The sequence below is a fragment of the Condylura cristata genome, unplaced genomic scaffold (genome assembly GCF_000260355.1).
Source record: "Condylura cristata isolate star-nosed mole 26May11 unplaced genomic scaffold, ConCri1.0 scaffold00028, whole genome shotgun sequence".
NCBI lineage: Eukaryota > Metazoa > Chordata > Mammalia > Eulipotyphla > Talpidae > Condylura > Condylura cristata.
In genome coordinates, this window is record NW_004567129.1 from 3,105,325 (window position 1) to 3,125,333 (window position 20,009).

Genomic DNA, 20,009 nt, shown 5'->3' on the forward strand with positions numbered 1-20,009 from the left:
CCTGACAGCCTGGACGAAGTCACCGGAAGTGATGACCTCACAGGCCGTCGTCCCCAGAAACCAGAAGGAGGCAAGTCCCATCACCTGTTCACCACCTGGGAGCGGACTCCCCTCCAGCCCCGAGACCTGCCGGGCCCTCGGGCAACACAGGCAAAATATGGTAGAAAAATAAAATGCACATCAATGAATCTGTCCATACCACATTCTGTGGGGGTGGAAGGACTGGTGAAGCTGGAGCTGCGGCTTCAGGTAGCAGACAGACAGAGCGGCAAAGTCACGGGCGCACAGCCTCAGAGCCGGAGGCAAGGCGGGGAGGAAGCAAAGGGCACTTGAGCAGGGTCTGTGGCAGTCCCAGCCCACGCCATCCTATGCAGGGAGTTCTTTTCTGTTTCCTCTTCGCTCCTGGATTCACTCAGTTCCCCAGGAGGTGGCCCGACAGTGCAGTGATCAAACAAGGAACTGGGACCCAGATGGGCAGAGCTCAGAGCCCAGTGGGCCCTTAACCCCCCACCCCCACCCCACCCCGTGGCGGCTGAGGGAGGCGCCCGGCACACACTCCCGTCGGTCACCCTCCCGGGGGACAGGCCGCCCTGCCCCCCGCCGTTGCAGGCCAGTCCAGCCTCAAAAGAAAACTAAACAAACTGGGGTTGCTGTTTCTGGGAAAACAAAAGCACAGAAGAGATGAAAATGAAGATGGCAAATGAAGCCAGAGACGTCCCCGACTCGGTGGGGCCGAAGCGAGTGGGGAACGCGTTCCACGGCTCAAGTTTCTGTCGGGTGGATTTAAAACTTAATAATGAATGAAATGGACCACAGGCTGCTGTGGGCAGCAGAGAAACAAACAAAAGCTCAGATTCAGCTGCGCTGACCTTGCTCTTGTAATCCGGAGGGAAAAAAAGCGCTGCCCCCCTCTTCAGACCACCCCCCCACACACACACAACTCCCACCACCCCAGCTTAGTCTTCAGAAAAGCCTCACAAACCAAACCCAGAATGTCTTGGCCAGAGGCAGCGCAGACGGAGTTCAAGGGGACCACAGACGCCGGCACTACACACACACACACACACACACACACACACACACCCAGCTCCCAGGTAACCCCCACAACGCACACCTTCAAGCACACAGCCACTCTACGGTCACATATGTCCACTCACACAGGGCCGTTCCCACTGTCACCCACACACAAGCTGACACGTAGGGGCACACACACTCTTAACACACCCTCACCTGCAGTCACACACACATCAGAGGGATACAACACAGATCTGGGGTCCCGAACACCCCCTCCCCACCCCGCTCTCCACTGTGCCTCTGCTGTTCTAAGCCAACGCCAAGACGCGCAGAGAGAAAGCCCCCTGCAGAGACTTCAGCGCAGCTGCCCCCAGAGCTGACTAAGCCTTCTGCCAGACCGCACCCACCTCCCAGGGCCCACAGACCTGGGCCCTGGCCGTGCGAAGAGCTGCCTGACCCCACTTGGCACCGCTGGCAGAGCTCTGCCGGGAGGCTGTGGCTCTGCAAAGCTCCCAGGCCCGAGTCCTGCATCTCCCAGCGGCCTCCCACCTCTGAACCCAGCCACCCAGCCGGCGCACGGCGCCTCCCAGAGTGAGGGCGCCGGAGTGAGGGCGCCTGCTCCCCTGGGGGCCTCACATTACGGGGCCCTTTTGGACGGGAAGGACGCAGCCGCTGCCAGTTCCTCGGATTAGATGCGGCGGGAGGCGCCCAAGCCACTGCCCGCCAATTCCCAGCTCCTGCCAGCTGGGCTCCGCCGGTGCAGACAAAGGCCCCCCGACCCCCCCGGGAGGAGATGGCTGGAGCTGGGGCAGCTGGGGGACCTGCTCAGCCCCCACCCCCTCCCAGGCGCAACCTGCTTTTTATTATTTTGATTCTTAGCTCAGACTGACTCACAGGGAACCCTTCCTGGGTGCCCAGGTCTCTGCTAAACACGTTTTCAGTCACTTTTGAGGTGAGCAGGAGGATCCCACAGCTGTATAAGGAGGAAATTGAGGTACAGCCAAGCGTCATGCCCCAGGGAATGACAGTACTGTCCAGTCAGAACCCTTGACGAGGGTCTGGAAGGGGTCCCGCCCGTCAGTCACCAAGACTACCTGCACAGTTGAGAAAGGAAGAGGAAACTCATCATCCCACCCCCAGTGCCTCCTCTGCGCCCTCTCTGAGCAAAGAAAGGCGCCCCCAACTATCTGCAACTCCAGGAGGGGCCCAAGAGAGCCGGGAGCTTGCTGGCACAGCTCAGGCTGCCATGGCTCGTGGGCTGAGCCCGGCTAATTCAGGGCGAGTGAGACAAGCAAGTCACCTCATGCAGTCAGCCCAGCCTGCTCACAGCTTCCTGACAAGCTCATGTCCTCCCCAGCCCTGGGAGCCCCGAGAACAAAGCCCTCTGTCTGCCTGCCCAGGGAAGCTTCCCTCAAACTTCATACTCCATTGACACATTTGAATAAGGAAAATATATTGCACAGCCTCCCTGGCGGCGCAGGGGTTAAGTACCAGCACTCCGAAGCTAACACCACTCACTGAGGCATGTGTTCGATCCCCAGCCAGGAGACAGCCCACACAGAGTGCAGCAGGCCTCGCCTGTCTCCTCACCTATCTCCCAGCTGCTCCCCTCAGCAGTGTATTTCAGTGGATCTGCCTGTTCCGCTCCCCACTCTGTCTCTGGTGATCTGTTCACCCTCCGCAACACTGGCTTACACCCCAGTTCTTACATGCATAAATAAATTAAATAAATCTTTGAGAAAGAAAATTTACTGTGAACAAGGGGTGCGAAAAACTAATGAAAGGTGCTATTATCCCCTTTACTTAAAAAGTCCAGAAAATGCACACCTGTAGAGACAGCGAACAGATCAGCGGTTGCCTAGGCCTGCAAGAACGAGCAGGCAGCAACAGCAGAAGGGCAAGAGGCATCTTTCTGAGGCCCTGGAAAGGTGCTGTAACTCGACTGTGGGGAGGCCTGCACAGCTCTGTAAATCTACAAAAGTCATTGACTGGCTCACTTAAAACACATACATTTTATGATAAGCAAATTATACTTCAATAAAGCTGTTAAGTAAAAGCACGATTTGGCCAATAATCATCATTAGTACTAATGAGCACACTGCTCTAATAATCTTAGCAGCCCCATTTACTGAGCATGCCCAAGTGCCAGCGTCGTGTTAAGTGCCTCTATTATCACAATTAATTTCTTTTCATCCTCATAACCATCAGGAACATCCCATTTCTGAGATCAGGAAGCTGAGACTCGGGCTGGTGAGTAACACGTCCATCCCCATCCCTCACTGCTCCCCTCCCCCAACCCCAACCCCCTGCCAGAGCCCAGGAGGAGTCTGGTCCGGAACACCCCATCTCCCTGGCAGGAGAACCCTAATCCTCCTGCCGATGCCACAATCCCTGGGGCTCATTGTGGGGCTGCCTGGTTGGCTTTATTTTTCTGCAAACAAGTTTCACAACTAAAGCAAAGCACATTATTCTGGGAGCAACTGCTGAGATTATAATCATGTGAATTGAAATGAAAATAAGGCTGCTTAAACTGAAAAGGCCCAATCAGGGAAATGGCTATGTTGACATATAAAATCCCGAACTCAGATTGCCCTGTTGAAAGCCTTTTATTCTAATAACATTTAACCTTGGCAGTGGCTGCCCCACCCCTCCCAATGCATTTTGCTTGGGGCACAAGCTGGAGAGATGAGCCTGGGCCAAGGGCTGGGGGTGCACGCACGTGCGGGAATGTGGGCAGAGGAAGCATCCCCGAGCCTCCAGCAAGAATGCTCCAGGGCTGAGCACAGTTCGGGAGCAGCTGAGAGGGCTCACCACTGGCCGGGGTGCAGGGCCTGGGTGAAGGCAACACCAGGAACTCTCCAGAGAACTTTGACTGCCACTTGAGTGCAGGGAGAAGGCAGGTTTAAGAACAGTCCACTTCAACCAACTTCTTTATTTCCAAAAAATGCCCACAGAGATTTCCCTGTGCCCAACTGAAACAGGCACTATTATTGGTATCTCCGTTTACAGATGAGGAAGCTAAGGCACAGATAGGCCAAGTGACTTGGCCAGTGCCACACAGCTACAGGCAGAGGAGTCAAGATTGAGACTGTGAAGCCCGGTTCTGCGTCACTGCTTTCAGGGACCAGGAGACGCAGTTGCCTTGGGTGGGAACACAGCTGCTGAGAAGACCAAGGAGAATATGCAGAGAACACCAGACCCTCACTGCTCCCGCCCCCAGAATGAGGACAATCAAAGAAATCTACCAAAATGAGTAGAAAAATCACTTTCCACACGGAGACGCAATGAGTTAGGATGCAGCACTGCAAGCTGGCCGCAGCAGCTTCAGTGCGAGTTCGATCCCGGGCCCCGGAGGTGACCCACATGGCGTGGCAGACCTCTCCTGACCCGCCCTCTGCTCCCCTCAGCAGTGTACTTCCTCGATCTGCCTGTTCTGCCCCCCACTCTGTCTCTGGTGAAGCCTCTCACCACCTCCTCCGCACCCCTGGCTTGTACCCCAGTTCTGCAGGAATAAATAAATAAATCTTTAAAAAAAAAATAAATAATCCTGCAAAAAGGAAACAGGTTATATGAGGTTTTAGCTGTCTGCCACAGGAACCCAAACAAGCATAGAGAAGTTTTGATAAAAATTCAATTAAATGGGAAAAAAAATAGTAACTGGGCTTCAGAACACATGGAGGTAGGAAGCGGGTGGGTTCCCACTCTTCTGACCACACTCGGTAAAGCTGCTGTGTCCCACACTCTGCCCCATGAGGGCTCCCCAGATCATCCTGTTGCAGGGTGCCAAGGCCGGGCAGCCAGAGGTGTGGGCACAGAGGAGGGAGAGTAGGTAGCTCACACACCCACAAGAGAGAGCAAAAGGGGGGCTTCACTGCAATTTGGGGTGCAGACTGAGGAGGAAGTGAGCCTTCATCACTCTATGCTCTGAAAAGAACACAGAGGGCTCCCTGCACTGGGTGGGAAGGTGGAAATTGTTGATGCTCAGGCAGCTCCAGGTTTCTAGAACATTCCAGGGCTAAGCAGCATCATGTGAGTGAATGCAAATGACCATCAGACTCCAGAGGACACACATACTGAGGCAGGGACAGAGGGAAGGTTCTGCCCACGTCTCCTGTGGAGGCGGCCGTGCTGGACACTGGGGGCCCCATGGATAGCCCTGGCCATGCAAAAAAGGATGACTTGGCGTAAGCATGGGGGCCGTGGTCCTCTGTGCAGGGGACAGAGGAATGGACATTAGACAGCCTGTCAGGAGACCTGGGCTTCGGCCATCTCTGCTCTAACAAGGGAAGTTGGAATTTTGGCCTCCAAGATCCCTCTAGACACATGTAAAAGTCATTTTTGTACAATAGTCTAATCACCCAGACTCTCTACCCTGGAGCCACCAAGAAAGCTGACATTTTTTTCAAAAGACCTTGTCACCACCCACTTCCTTGGGAAAATGAAACTTGCCAAGAAGTTCCCCACAGGACAAAGCTCTCTGGTGCACCAGGTAGGCCTCCATTCTGACCGCACCCAGAACTCCAGGAAGGAGAATCACTATGGTCCTGTCCCAAGCTTGGAGAAGTGGGACCCCAGACTCAGAACCCATCTTCTCTAATCCCAAATGATACAGAGGGAGAAGTCAAGACCCTGAGAGTGAAAGGAACTTCCAGGGGCAGTAAACTGATAGTGTTGCCTAGCATTCTGCATTCAGACAGGTTCTGAGCGCCTATCTGGGCTCAGAAGAAATGAATATGGAAATCAATTGGTGATGTCTGGCATGAGCACAGAAGTATCCGAGCAAATTGCAGGAAGGGTTTCCTGATGCCAGCACTAGAAAGGAAGCCATACGAGGATGTGGAGAAAAAGGAACTCTCCTGCATTGCTGGTGGGAATGCAAACTAGTACAACCACTATGGAAAACTGTTTGGAGGTTCCTCAAACTGCTAAACATGGAGCTTCCCTACGACCCAGCAATCCCACTCCTAGGTATCTACCCAAAAGACACAAAAACACTGATTGAAAAAGATACTTGTACCCCCGTGTTTATTGCTGCTTTATTTACAATTGAAAAAACATGGAAGCAGCCCAAATGCCCAAAAGTAGATGACTAGATTAGAAAGATGTGGTACATATATACAATGGAATATTACTCAGCAACCAAAAAAGAGAAACACATGTCTTTTGCAGCAACTTGGATGGAGCTGGAAAAGATCATGCTTAGTGAGATAAAAAAGAGAAAGAAAAATACCGGATGGTTTCACTCATAGCAGGAGTATAATGGACCAGCCGAGAAAATAACAAAAATAATGAACAAACATATACCAGAGACATTTTGTGGGGGTGGAGTGGGGAATGGGATCAAAAACGGGGTGGGGTGGGGAGGGAAGTGCACGGGACCATGGTGATGGCACACGGGTGACTTGGTGATGGGAAACCGACGGGGATTACAATCAAGATGGGAAAAAAATGTGCAAAATGATGTAAAAATAAACTTTGTAATAAAAAAAAATAGTTCCCTAAATGCAACAAATAAATAAAAAAAAAAAAGAAAGGAAGCCATAAACCACCAAGTTTTTACTACAAGAAAGAAGCTGTGCATCTCTCTGAAAAGGGCCTTGGGCAGGGTCCCCAAAATCTAGTTGTTCAAACAGAACAGAGCCAGATGCTGTGCCACTGTGTTGTGGTCTGAGTGGGGTCTCTAGTCGACTGAAGGTGAGGTCCACCCTACTGGGCGCAGAGCGCCTGGACATCGTGGGGCAGCAGAGCATGTTCCCAGAGCCTGCAGCACCAGGCTGCTGAGATGAATGTGCTCAGGGCACGCACACAGAGGCACCAAAGCCAAGGCAGGCCTTCCAGACATGATGTGATGTAAATCCAACTGTGAGGGTTGTGGGTTGGGGGGGGGGGTGCATCTGGGGCTGGTACATCTGAAGGGAGCGCTGTCCCTGAAGAGCTCTGTTGCTGGCAGGGAACAGGGGGTGGGGAGACTCAGCAACCTCTGAGGCTCTTTCCTGGGGTTGCTTCCAGCAAACTGTGAGCTTCCCTGAGAGGCCCCAGGCCAGGCTTTCTTCAAAGCAACCCGCTGGGCCAGAGTAAGGGCTTGGATCCCTTGGGGTGAAGACCCAGTAGAAGCAGGAAGTGTCCTCAGCTCCCACAGCAGGTAGGACTCACCTCCCAAGTGCCAGAGACTCAGCCCCCAGAGTCTCAGCACCCATGCGCAAGCTAGGCCCAGGCTAGAGGGGACAGGAAGCCTGTCTTATTCCTCGCCTCCCTCCAGGTGCCAAAGCTGACCACCCACCCCAGAATGACATCCATGTGGAGTTAATAACAGCATGAGATGACAGCTGGTAAGAGGAAGTTAACAGACCATCGCTCATAGTGTTTCACAAAGGGGGAAACTGAGGTCACACAGTAAAATGAAGCCAGGTCCAGGGCTAAACGAAAAACCACAACTGTTACGGCTTGTGGAACAGTCTAAGTCAGATCCTTTGCTGGCATTGCCTCACTTGCTTCTCACACCACCACTGAAGTCAGTACTATTAACACTTCTTTACAGCTGTATGGCTAAGGCACCAAGAAGAAAAGCAACTTCCGGGACCCACAGAGCTAGCAAGTGACAGACGCCAGCATCACCTCCCCACCCCTCACCCCCAACCTGCCCTCCAAGCCCTGGGTGCCAGTTCAGAAGCAGGCCCCTCTCCCGTGAGGCCCACCGCACACCAGCACTGTGCCAGGCTGTAGAAGAGCCAGGGCGTCCTGTGCTTCACAAGCCCACATGGCACAGCCACTTCCCAAACTGGCAGTCAAGCGGTGGTCTGGCAGGCCAGGCAGCTCTGCAGCCCCTGAACACAGAGGCAGACCATGCATGCTGCTGAGACGGGGCAGAACCACATTTCCGTGGTGAAGAAGGCCGCATGATAGTAAACCTCCCTGTCAGAGATATCCAAGTCCTAACCCCAGGAGCCTGGATGCGGTGCACTATAGCACTGTGCGGCAAAAGGAACTAAGGTTGTTAATGAGCCAACCTTAAGATAGAGACTAGCCTGAATTATCAGGGTGGGCCCACTGGCATCGCCGGGGTCCTGACCATGGAGGAGGGACACAGAAGGGACAGACGCTATTGCCTCAAGGTGGGAGAAGGTCATGTGCCAAGAATGCGGGCAGCTTCCACATTGGGGACACAGAAACTGCGTCTCCCCAGAGCCTCCAGAAAGGAAAGCGTCCTGCCCGCGTGATTTTAAGCCCAGTAAGCACCATGTCAGATTTCTGACCTGTAGAACCCGCAAGATAATTCTGTTCTTGTGTTAAGCCATTCAATTCATGGAAAGGTGTTACAGCAGCAGTAGGAAACTAATACAGACTATGGTTCCAGGAGTGGGAAGTTGCCATAAAAAAATTCCTGACAATGTGATAGTGACTTGAGAAGTGGGGAGCAGCTAGAAGAATTTTTTTTCATTTTTTTAATAATATAATTGTTTATTTTTACATCATTTTGTACCTTTTCCCATCTCAATTGTAATCCCCGTGGGTTTCCCATCATCAAATCACCCGTGTGCCATCACCATAGTCCTGTGCACTCCTCCCAGCCCCCATTTTTTATCCCATTTCCCACTCCATCCCTGTAAAATGTCTCTGGTCTATAGCTGTTCATTATTATTATTATTTTCTCCCTTGGTCCTTTATACTCCTGCTATGAGTGAAACCATCCGGTATTTTTCCTTTTCTTTCTGGCTTATTTCACTAAGCATGATCCCTTCCACAGCAAGAAGAATTTTTTAAGTGGAAGTTAGGGTCTGTATTGCCTTTAAAAGATGGTGAGCAAGGCCCTCCCTGGTGGCACACCAGGTTGGAGCACTGCACTGCAAAGCTAAGCTAAGCCATGTCTGCTTCAATGTGAGTCCAATCACCACCCCGGAATGACCCACATGGCATGGCAGACCTCTCCTGACCCGCCTGCTGCTCCCTTCAGCAGTGTACTTTGTCAGTCTGCCTGTTCTGCTCCCCACTCTGTCTCTGGTGAATCCTCTCATCGCAACCCTGGCCTGCACCCCAGATCTGTGTGCATAAATAAATAAATCTTAAAAAAAAAAAAAAAGATGATGAGCAGAAAAAAGATCAAATGACTCTGTTAAGATAGGCGTCCCTCCAAGAAAACCTAAAATGCCTTGCAAAATACCTAAGTAAGCCCCAACAAGCTAGCAGAGCTGGACACTAAAGGCACCACTGGGTAGAGCTTATAAGGAAATAGAATATTGGAAACCGAAGGAAAGAGCTTCTTCCACAGTGGCGGAGAGCTTTAGTGGAATTCCTGTCCACAGTTTCCTGGAAGGCAGAACTTGTGATAAATTTGCAATGAAGACTTAGCTAAGTAGATTTCTAAGCAAAATGTTGAAGGCACAGTCTGGCATCTTCTTGGTGCTTGTCATAGAGAAGAGACAGTTTAGAAGAACTGTTAAATAAAACAAGTCAGGGGTTGATTATTTTGAAAATTCTCAGCCTACCAGATTGCAAAAGAGCTACCTAAAAGGCTGACTCTCAGGAAATCATGCTCTAGAGAAAAGGCTGAGCATGGGCCTATACATTTGCTAATATCTCACAGAAAATCACTCAAAACAGTGATTAGATTTGGGGAGATTAAGGGTGAGACTCATAGATACCCCCAGGTCAAGCCGCAGAGCAAGTAGGAAAATTAAGGACATTGTCCTGAAGCCATCTGAGCAGAAACCGAAAGTGTAAGTGGGATTATTTAGAAACTATCTGTGAAGGGGCCACTCTTTGATGTCCTTGACTCCTATGACATACACAGGAAATCCACACGTTTCTTGAAAAATATGTAACAGCAAAAACACAGTCAACCTGGACCAAAACGAACAGAGAGAATATGAGATGGAAGACTGTGAGCCCCTAACACTCGACAGACAGAAAACAGACAAATAAAGAAAACTATTATCTGCAAACTGTTAAAGATAATTAAACTGTTATCTTTAATTAAAAGGAAGGGGATAGAGGGAGATGAGGTCCAGAGGGCAAAGTCAGTCTGGTCAAGACCACTACTGAACTGGGTTCAGAGTCTCTGGCACTATATAAGTACAGGCAAGCACATCCCCTCTCTGCAATTTCATTTCTCCGACTCTTGAGAGGCCATGAATTGGTCTCTAAGAGCCTTTAAGCGCTAAGAGCCTGTGATCAATTAGTGAGGCCCGTCCTGGATACCAAAATGTGGAATGCAGGTAGTAGGTATCCCAGCTTACAACTAAAATTTCTTCTAGCTGCTCCCCACTACCAATTCCCAAGTCATTATCACACTGTCAGGAATTTTTTATGGCAACTCCCCACTCCCGGAAGCATAGTCTGTATTAGTTTCCTACTGCTGCTGTAACATGTTTCCATGAATTGAATGGCTTCTGTGCTCATGTCTGCCCAACCTCCTAACGTGCCGGGTCTAAACTGAGTTTTGCCACTTTGAAAGAGAAAAGACAGAAAACAAAACAACAAAAAAAAATCTTTTGTTTTGGCAACAGTCAATGCTGCATCTAAATTCGATTTTCCTAAAAGGACAGATGAGGGTGTGGGGTAAAGGACAGAGGCCCGACCCCCAGACGTCCAGAGTCCACCCTGGGAAAAGGAAGAAGCATGGGCAGTTGCAGGCTCTTCCTCAGAGGTGGGCCAAGCAGCCCCGTGGAGGCCCTCAGAGCTGACGTGGTGCCACCTGAAATCTTGAAATAGAATTTATGCTATTCGCAAAAATAATAACCACTCATATTCATCCTTCCCTCCTCCAGGGAGCTTGGAGTGCCTTTGCGGATATGATCTCATCATCTCCATTGAGGCTACAAGGGAAAGTGGGGTCATTCTTCTAGTATGGAAAACAGGAAGCGGTGGGGGGCCTGGGGGGTCAGTGGGCAGCGGGTGGTAGAGACCAGCTTGCAGAGGTCCGCTGCCCAAACTGAGCAGGGAGAAGGCACACCGACCCTTAGGGGCTGGCTGTGGTGGGCAGGGAGTGGGATCCTGCCTCTGCCTGGCCTCAAAGGGGCACTGGGCACACAGCGGCTGAGGACCTGCAGGGCCCCCCATCAGACAAGACCTGTGGTGGGTCTTCTCAGTTGGGGCTGCAGAAATGCCACCTGACGGCAAATAACTACCACCATGGTCCTTCACAAACCTCACAGGGTGAGTCTTCCTGTGGCACAAGGGGTTAAATCTCAGTACTATCAAGCTATCTGCAGTCACTACAGCACCAGCTTGACCCCCAGCCAGGGAGTGACCCACATGGTGCAGCAGACCTCTCCTGTCTCCCCGCTGCTCCCCTCAGCACTGTGTTTCAGTCAATCTGCCTGTTCTGCTCCCCGCTCTGTCTCTGGGGAGACAGTTCTTGTATGCATAAGTAAATAAATCTTTAAAAAAAAAAAAAAAACTGCCAGCTAGAGCTTTAAGAGGGACTTGGTGACTTTCAGGGTGACATCCACCAGGTAGGAGGACAAGCTTGAGTGTAGACTCAGCTACACTCATCAGCTGTGTGACCACGGGCCAGTTACTGCCTGTCTCTGAGCCCGCCTCTGAGTCTCTCATCTACACAGCAGGAGTAATAAGAGCACCTGCCTTAGTAGTAAGTAATGTGTATATACTGCTAAGCATTCAATCATTGTTGGCTAAAGAAAATGGCAGGTTACTAACGTGAGCCACACGGTCAGCGCTGGCACGCCCATCATCTCATGGGATGGGGGCAGGGTGGCTGTTATGCCACTTCCTAAGTCAGCAGGCACCACCCAGCTAGTGACCCTTTACACTCCAAGCAGTGGGGTTTACACATTATGTTGGATGGTTACCTCACAGATGAGGAAACAGAACAGAGAGGTGAGGTCACATCCCGATGTCACAAGATGTGGAAAACCTGGGACTGGACTCCCAGTCCAGGCCTCTCAGCGGCTGAACTGAGAGAAGTGACCCGACCAGGAGACTCGGATCGCGTGGCTGTCCTCTCTCTGCAATGGCATCGGGAGCCATCCCCTCATCAGTCACTTTGTAAATACGCCAGCTTTAGGAGATCAGGAATTCTCAAAAAGTGACACTAAAGAAATCCACATTTTTCTCTGGTTGCTCTGCAAGGGGTCCTAATGGCATAGGAGCTGCATCTGGCCCATCCAGATGGTGCACAGCCTCCCTGCGCCCCTTTGCACCCCCTTTCCTGTCTGCTGACAGGACAACCTCGGCCCTGAAGACATGGGTGTTTGCTTGGTGGTTCAGAAGCCAGCTCCATCATTTCCAGCTCCGCCAAGTGTATGAGTCTCCCTCAGTCTTACCGATGAGGAGAGTCACCTCAGTTTCCTCCTCTATAAAATGGAAATACAAGTCCCAAGGACAGAGCTGCACTGAGTAAGCGAGTATCTGCGAATTGTGACATATGAGAAACTATAATGTATAAACTAGAAACAGGCATCAGCTACTGGCCCCCTCTCCATATAAGGCCAAAGGGCAGTGAGAAACAGAGGCAGGTCGTAGCCATGATGGTGAATGTCCATTCAACCATCAAGACTTTCAAGACAGGGAGCCCTGCCTCTCTGGGTCTTTTTTAATAACCAGGAGGAACTAAGCTAACAGCCAACAGGTCCCCTCCGCATATGTGGATTTTCACAGCGAAGGGCCCTCACTCTGCATAAAGGCTTAAGGGTCTCAGACACAGAGAGGGAAAGACCCTTCCAGAGCACCCAGTCCAACCCCCTCATTATCAGCTGGAGAGAAGAGGGCACAGTAGCCTTATTAGGGCTTAACAGGAATCTCTAGGCCCCAGGTGGAGGGGTGGGGAGTGAGGTCTCTCCCTGTACCCCCTGTATCTCCAAGAGCTGCTATCCCAGAGGGCTCCCAGACCCCAGACAGAAAGGAGGCATCTGCCTTTCCCCTTGAATCTCTGACCTCCCAGAACACACAGCCTGCCTGGCTGCTCCATCCCTTAGATAAATTTACTTAGCACTGATATTGAAAATGCAATTGAGCTTGAGTTTTATTGCAGAAATTAAACAGACCAGGAAAAAAATTAAAAAGCCAGCACTAGTCAATCCGCCTGAGAGCTGACTCCATCAGACTTAGCAAGGTGAGGCGTCGGGATCACGATCAACTCCTGCCAGCGAGGGGGCGCCCCAACCTGCCTAAGAGAGATGGGTGCTAGGAGCTAATGGAAGGATTCTGGAAGTTTCTCCCACCAGCGCCCCACCCTGGGGCTCCCACACACACCCCAACATGGCCCTGACCAATGAGGAGAAAAAGCCTTGCAAAGTCACTCGGTGAGTTTTCACGAAACAACACCGAGAGCCGGGGCAAAGGACTCTGCTCCACTCGAAGGAAAGCAAGATGCTTTCGGGGTTGAATCACTGTTTTTCTTTCCTCCCTTTGGAGATCGGCAGAGCCCACATTCGGCCGTGTTCCTGGACCTGAGACTGCAAACAGCTGCGCTCTAATTACATGTAAAGTGTACCAAAACATCCCTTTTATCGCAGACTGGAAATCTGTTAGCATCTGTCTCTCCTTTGTTTCTTCCACAAGATACAAGCTTGTTTCTACATTTTTCTCACCTGTAGCGGTGATTAAAATTCATTATAAATGAAAGGAGTGAACAGAGAAACAAGTTCCTCTGTGTACCGTTCTAAACTCAAATTAGAAACAGCTGTTTGCTAATTCATGCAGCGATGTTTTGTCGTGCTCTGTGAATCAATAATAACTCACCCTATTGCTGCAGAAATTTGGGGATAATCCATATATTTAACTCGGCGTTGGATTCTCCGGGCAGGAATACCGAAGCGCACCCTCCCGCCCGCCTGCAGACAGATGGCCAGGGGCCGTGGCTGGCACTGGAGACAGTCACAGGACCCCAACAGAGACCCCAAACTCAGAGGTTCTCTCCCCCAGTCACGGGCCCTGGCAGGACCAGAAGAAAACCCTGAAACAGTCTCCTTGTCTCCTCCCCTCCCCCGGAACCACCAAAAAAAAAAAAAATCAACTCTGATTAAACGCAAACCACACACATCCTCCAGCCGCCGGAGGGAACAGCAAAATTAAAAGTCTAATTGGTACCCGGAACAATTTAAAACTATTAAGTATAGGTGAAGCTTTTCTGTAAGAAAATAATCCTTTGATTGGGATTAAACTTGTTTGGAGAGCATTCTTCTCTTCCCTGCGTTTTAGCTACAGAAGTCAAAGCCACAATCTGGAAGTCCTCGAAGCTTCTGAGAAGTGTTCAGGCATCTCTGCTGACTTCAGGCAGAAAGGGCATGTGGCACCCAGAGCTGGGCCCCCCACTGAGATTTTGAAAGGGACTGGAAGTTCTTTTCACATGTGGGGAGGGAGGTGATTAACGCTTGAGGAAGCCCATACCCTGACACACCAAACCTACTCTGTCCAGGTTAACACATGCTCAAACTTCAAGACGCCACCTCCAGGAAGCCTTCCTTGACACCTCTGCCCCCATCAGTACCCCTCCTGGACCTCAGGGTGCTGTCATCAGTTCTGGCCCTTGGCATTCCTGCCTATTTTTGAGCTCCAAGGCACCCCTGGGTCCCTGTATCCTTTTATGTCTGGGACATGGTCAGAGTGATCCATATTTTTAAGTTCAGACTGGTATCACCTCCCGCTTCTCATAGCCCAGCCCCACCCTGAGCCACCCACGGCAGCGTCCTCTCTGCGGGCCAAGTATGGCACAAAGCTCTCCATAAGGCTCATCTCATAAATCCTCTCTCCCATCATTTCCCCCATGGTGCAGACACCTGAGACTTAGGGGTAAAAGGCCCCGAGTTTCACAGCGTGAGTGGAGAGAGCCTGCAACGATCCCAGCCTTCTCCAGACAGCCATGGAAGCCAGCATGCACACTAGGCCGGCCACCTCTGAGCCTCTGTGAAAGTCCAGGTGCTCACCGAGGATACCCTCCTGCTCACCCAAACCCCACTTCTGCCCACCTCACAGGGTGTCCTGCATGTCTAAGGGTGGGGCCCTCATTTTGTGGTGTTGGTCTAGGCCTGAGGAGATGGACCCAGTGTGACCTGGGGGTCTGCAAGGTATGGGCAGGGATACAGCTGTCCATCTGCAGGAGTCCTGGGAGCTTTCCCTTGGAGAGGCCGGTGGGTGCCATACAGACCAATGTATGGGGGAACTGGACGGGGAAGGGGGAGCATGGGATAGAGCTTGGGTTGGGAAGTGGTGGGGGGGGGGTGCAAGCATTGGGCATTGAAGGAATAGGCTTTCCACTGACCTGAATCCCCTCAAAAATGAGACACACTACATTGCCAGAACCCATGATGAGTTTAGGGGGCAGCCAGGATTACCTTAAATCATGCAGACACAGGGAATGAGAAAGTCAGCGCCCCTTCGATTCCCTTTCCAGCCTTCACGCCAGCAGAGGAGCCCCCACTGGGTGCTGACTTGGGGTCCTCTCCGGCATCCCAACAGAAAGAGACCAAGGGCTCTCAGATGCCATAGCTTCTGGCTGGTACATGTGTGGGGGGTGTTCTCCTTGTAAGGGTATCATTTTAGAACAAATGATACGGACTTTTCATTTGCAAAAGTAAGTAAATGAGTTGATTTAAGAACAAAAAGCGAACTGAGTTAAAAGAAATAATAGATAAATCATAGCACCCACAATATTCAAATGTGGCAGAACCCGTGGCAGAGGGGTACAAGTGGCCAAAACGCTGGGACACCTGGAGTGGACGTGAGTATGAGTTCTCCGCCACATGGTCACTCCAGGTCTTTGCCCCCAGAATTGTTTTTGTTCCCCAAGCCCACATGGCTAGCCCTTGCAGGACATATATGATGGAAGCCCTCACCCCATCAGCCTCAAAAGGACTTCTGGTCATCTGACACAGGGCCAGCCCCCCACTGTCCAGGTTCTGCACCTCCTTTCCCTGCCCCTACCCCAGCTAGGGGCTCAGATCAAAGACCTTGCAACGTCCCCAACTACAATGCAGACCCTTCTCATGACAGGCAGGATAGAATCTGCTCCAGCGTGGTGTGGCCAGTCAACTCTCACCCCCTTCCCTCCCCCAAATGCCCGCATCTGGAGGGTTTTAAGGTTCTGAAAAGGCACAAGCAGCCCAGACTGGGCCCCTGATCCTGTCATAGTGTTCACCAGCCCAGACTTGACCCCATCCCTCTGACACCCCATGTCCACAGCCAGGGAAGCCAAGTTCCTGGGGGACATCTCAGCAAGCCCAGCCCTTGCTCCCCAAGGGAGCAGATGTGAGAGAAGGTGCCAGTTACGGGGTCTGGGGCTGCAGCTGGGGAATACCTAGCTCCAAGCTGCTGCCACACCAGGCCCGCCTCAGCAGCACCCCACCCCTCAGGCCAGCCCCCTGTCCCCAGAGACCACCACTCAGCTCTCTGAGCTCACAGAAGCCAGGGCGGCGCCAGGGAGGTCACAGGCAGGGCACCTGGGCGGGGCCTGAGTCAGGTTCAGAAGGTCTCTGCAGCTCAGAGCTCCCCAAGGGAGCCCCGGAAAGCACCAACACCGGATTGGTCCCCCTTCCTTCTGTATCTGGCTGTCTCTAGACAGAAGGTGGCAAAGCCCACGGGATTGGGGCTGCCCAGGCCTCCCCCTGCAGTCTGGCCCAGCACCTTGGTTCTGGTGTTCCAAGCAGCTATGTGACCTGAGAAAAACCTCTGACCTTGGACTCTCCTCCCATCATGTACAGAAGGCAGCTGGTGTACATGACTTATTCCTGGAGGTGTGGACAGAGGGTGTTTCATGAGGGTAAAGAGTGAGTAAACAGATGAACAGATGATCAGACTCCAATGACAGTTTTCACAGAGCCAAGTATCAGAGGAAACCACACAGCACCTCTACCCTGGACCACTGAAGCTCAGACAAGACAGAAGCAGGTGATGAGTATGTACCGCGTTTCCTGCCACACAGCGCACAGACTGGCTATTGTCTGGGATAATAGATACGTAACAAGTGGCATTTCATTTCCTACGATTTATTCCTGAACATTTTATTCTGTGCCATGGCTTCTCTTGCTTCATGCTGGGGACAGTCTGACAAGTTATCACCAGCCCCATCTGCAGATGAAAAAACTGAGGCTTCTAAAGATAACATGCCCAGAGTCTCAAAGTCAGCAGTAGCTGAGCTGGGTCTTGAATGACGGACCCCTGACCGCAGCGTCTGTGAGCCAAACCACCACGGACACGTGTTGCGTCATATCTGGGCAGAGAAGCACAGCCGGCTTTGCTCAGAGTCCAGCCAGGAGCCAGGAATCCTGGGGATGTCTAGACGTCCCACACTTTCAGCCCTGACATCTCTTGGGGGGAACATGCTCTTTGGCCAGACAATCAGACTTCACCCCCAACCCAGATGAAGGGTCACTTTCCAGTTTCCCGAGAAATGGAGACCCTCCTCCCAAAACACTCTTAACACCACCTATCCTTATCCATGAGGTTCAGTTACTCTTTTAAAAAGAGTAACTTGGCCCTCCCTGGTGGCGCAGTAGGTTAAAGCACGGCACGAGAAGCTAAAGCCACTTCCACATGAGTTCGATTCCCGCCTGCCCCGGAGGTGACTACATGGTGCGGCAGACCTCTCCTGACCCGCCCGCTGCTCCCCTCAGCAGTGTACTTCGTCGATCTGCCTGTTCTGCTCCCCACTCTGTCCCTGGTGAAGCCTCTCACCGCCCCTGAGCCTCTGGCCTGTACCCCAGTTCTGCATGTACAAATAAAATAAAATCTTTAAAATAAAGTAAAAACAAAAATTAAAAAAAAATTTAAAAAGAGTAACTTATTTTTACCTATTTATTCATTTTCTATTTATGCATACAAGAACTGGGGTGTAAGCCAGAGGTGGAGGGGGGGAAGATTCATCAGAGACAGAGCGAGGAGCAGGACAAGAGGATCCACTGAAACACACCACGGAGGGGAGCAGGGGGGAAACAGGAGAGGTCTGCTGCGCCCTGTGGTCACCTCCCTGGCTGGGGATAGAACCCAGGGCAATAGTGAGAGCACAAAGACTTAACCCCTAGAGCACCTGGGAGGGCCCCGGTTTAGTCTGTCTGGGTCAGCTGTGGTCTGAACAAGAAATCTGAGAGAGACCAGATTGCTGCCGGGCCAATTGGCTGCACCTGCACATACAGGTAAGGGAATCTGAGCATCTGCGGATGTGGGTGAGGGAGAAGGGGGCTTCTAAAACCCCGCTATTACATCGAAGGTTACATTCTGGGGGAGTCAAAGGCTATACTAGGATTTCAACGTTGTGGGGGGGGGGGTCAGTTGTGATATAGGGTTGGTACCACCTGGAGGTTCTAGAAAGATCCCCAGCAGCTAAGGAGAAAACTACTCTGTGCCTGGAGCCACCTCAGCGGTGCCGTGGGATGGTCACTACCTTGGTCCCAATTCACAGAAGAGGACACTGAGGTCTGGGCAGCTGCATCAGTCTCAGCCCTCGGCACGGATTCAGACGTGACTCGCTGAGCTGTCGTGCCCCCGGCGCGGTGCTGGGCCAGAAGCAGGCGTCAGGGCGGAGAGGTGCGGCCCCACTGGGAGGACGACTCTGCCAGGATGCTTGCATGTGATGCGCCAGCGCCAGCCAGCCACTCACCTCTACCTGCGTCCAAAGCCCTAACTCAGCAGAGAAAATTTCCATTTTCCCTGGGTTTCCAGGAATTCGGCCTCCCTGAGAATTGCTGTCTCGGGCTTTGTCACCGAAATTTCAAGCCTTGATAGCTGAAGGCCACCCAGCCCCACCTGTGGAGGGAAGGCGCTTGAAGGAGCTCGTCCAGCCTGGGAAGGCCAGCGTGCAGCGGCGCAAGCAAGGTAGCCACCTGGCCCAGGACCTCAGTGAGGCGGCGGCAGGTGCTGCTGGATGGGACTGTGGAGTCCCTGGAGGCACGGGGCTGTGTGGTCCTCTGACTCCATCTCCAAGCATTGGACACAGCGGCTGGACAGTGACCCTCAGGCCCAGCTGAGCCTCAATGACCTGCACTTGGCCCCACCTGCCCTCTCCTGTGCTCTCAGACTGACCGGGCATCACCGCCTTGCAATGCACCAGGCCTGCGTTCCACCCCCCACACTGTTACCCTCACAGCTTTGGAAATCCTCACGTAAACAGTATTTGCTGTGCACGTGCCATGGGCCACCATTCTTTTTATTTATGCTACTTATTTACTTCGGTCATTCACCCTAAATGCTGTGCTGTGTCAATGCACCTGAACCACACTCACTCCCTTCATAGGTGCCTTTTACAGGTGAGGAGGCCAAGACTCAGCTGAAATAGACCCTTTAAAAAACCTGGCTCACACCCATTGCACAGATGGGGACCCTGAGTCAGGGCCATGTGGCCAATGACTCCTCGAACTCACAACATGTCAGTATTGTGGAATTTGGGGGAAACTCGCCACCACCACACACCATCCCAAGAGCAGGCTGGGAAGACCGAATGCCATGCAGAGCAGAAAAGAGAGAGACACCACCACCGTGGGAAGAGATCTATCACCCAGAATCCTGCACACATTTCATCACTGATGCACTGGCAACTCCCAGGGGCATCAGGAAAGGGAAGACACCATCCCCAGCCCACTCAGAGCAGCAGCATTCCCGAGGGAGTGCCAGGACCAGCGTCCCTGCAGGGCTTACCCACACTCCCTGTACCAGGCACAGCGGCCTCAACAGATGCTGGATGTTCATGGCTCGTGCCCGAGCGATCAGCAGGCATCGGGAGATGCGGAGCCGGGAATGTGCCACATACGCCTCACCATCCCCACTACCCCTGGACAGGACTTGCCTGCACTTGCTCGCCTTCTTCTGAGAGCATTGTAGGCTTTCTTCACAGATAATGATGTCTGCAGATGCCACCAAGGAACCCTGAAGTGCCAGCTCCCTGGGAGCCCTACACGGTGCCTGGCAATAGCTATTTGGTTATTGAACAAATGAATGGATGAATGAAAGAGTGCATTTCGGGTCTGGCCTAAAGGAAGCATTTGCTCCCTCTGGTATGCGTAGAGGAACAAATAGGTAAATAAATAAATGGATGGATGGATGGATGG

General features: G+C 52.0%; 1 protein-coding gene across 1 annotated transcript in view; it reads right to left on the reverse strand.

The window, feature by feature from the left end:
- Positions 1-20,009, reverse strand: part of LOC101622441 (zinc finger protein 423) — a 136,038-nt gene that overhangs the window by 9,753 nt on the left and 106,276 nt on the right. The window lies entirely within an intron of this gene.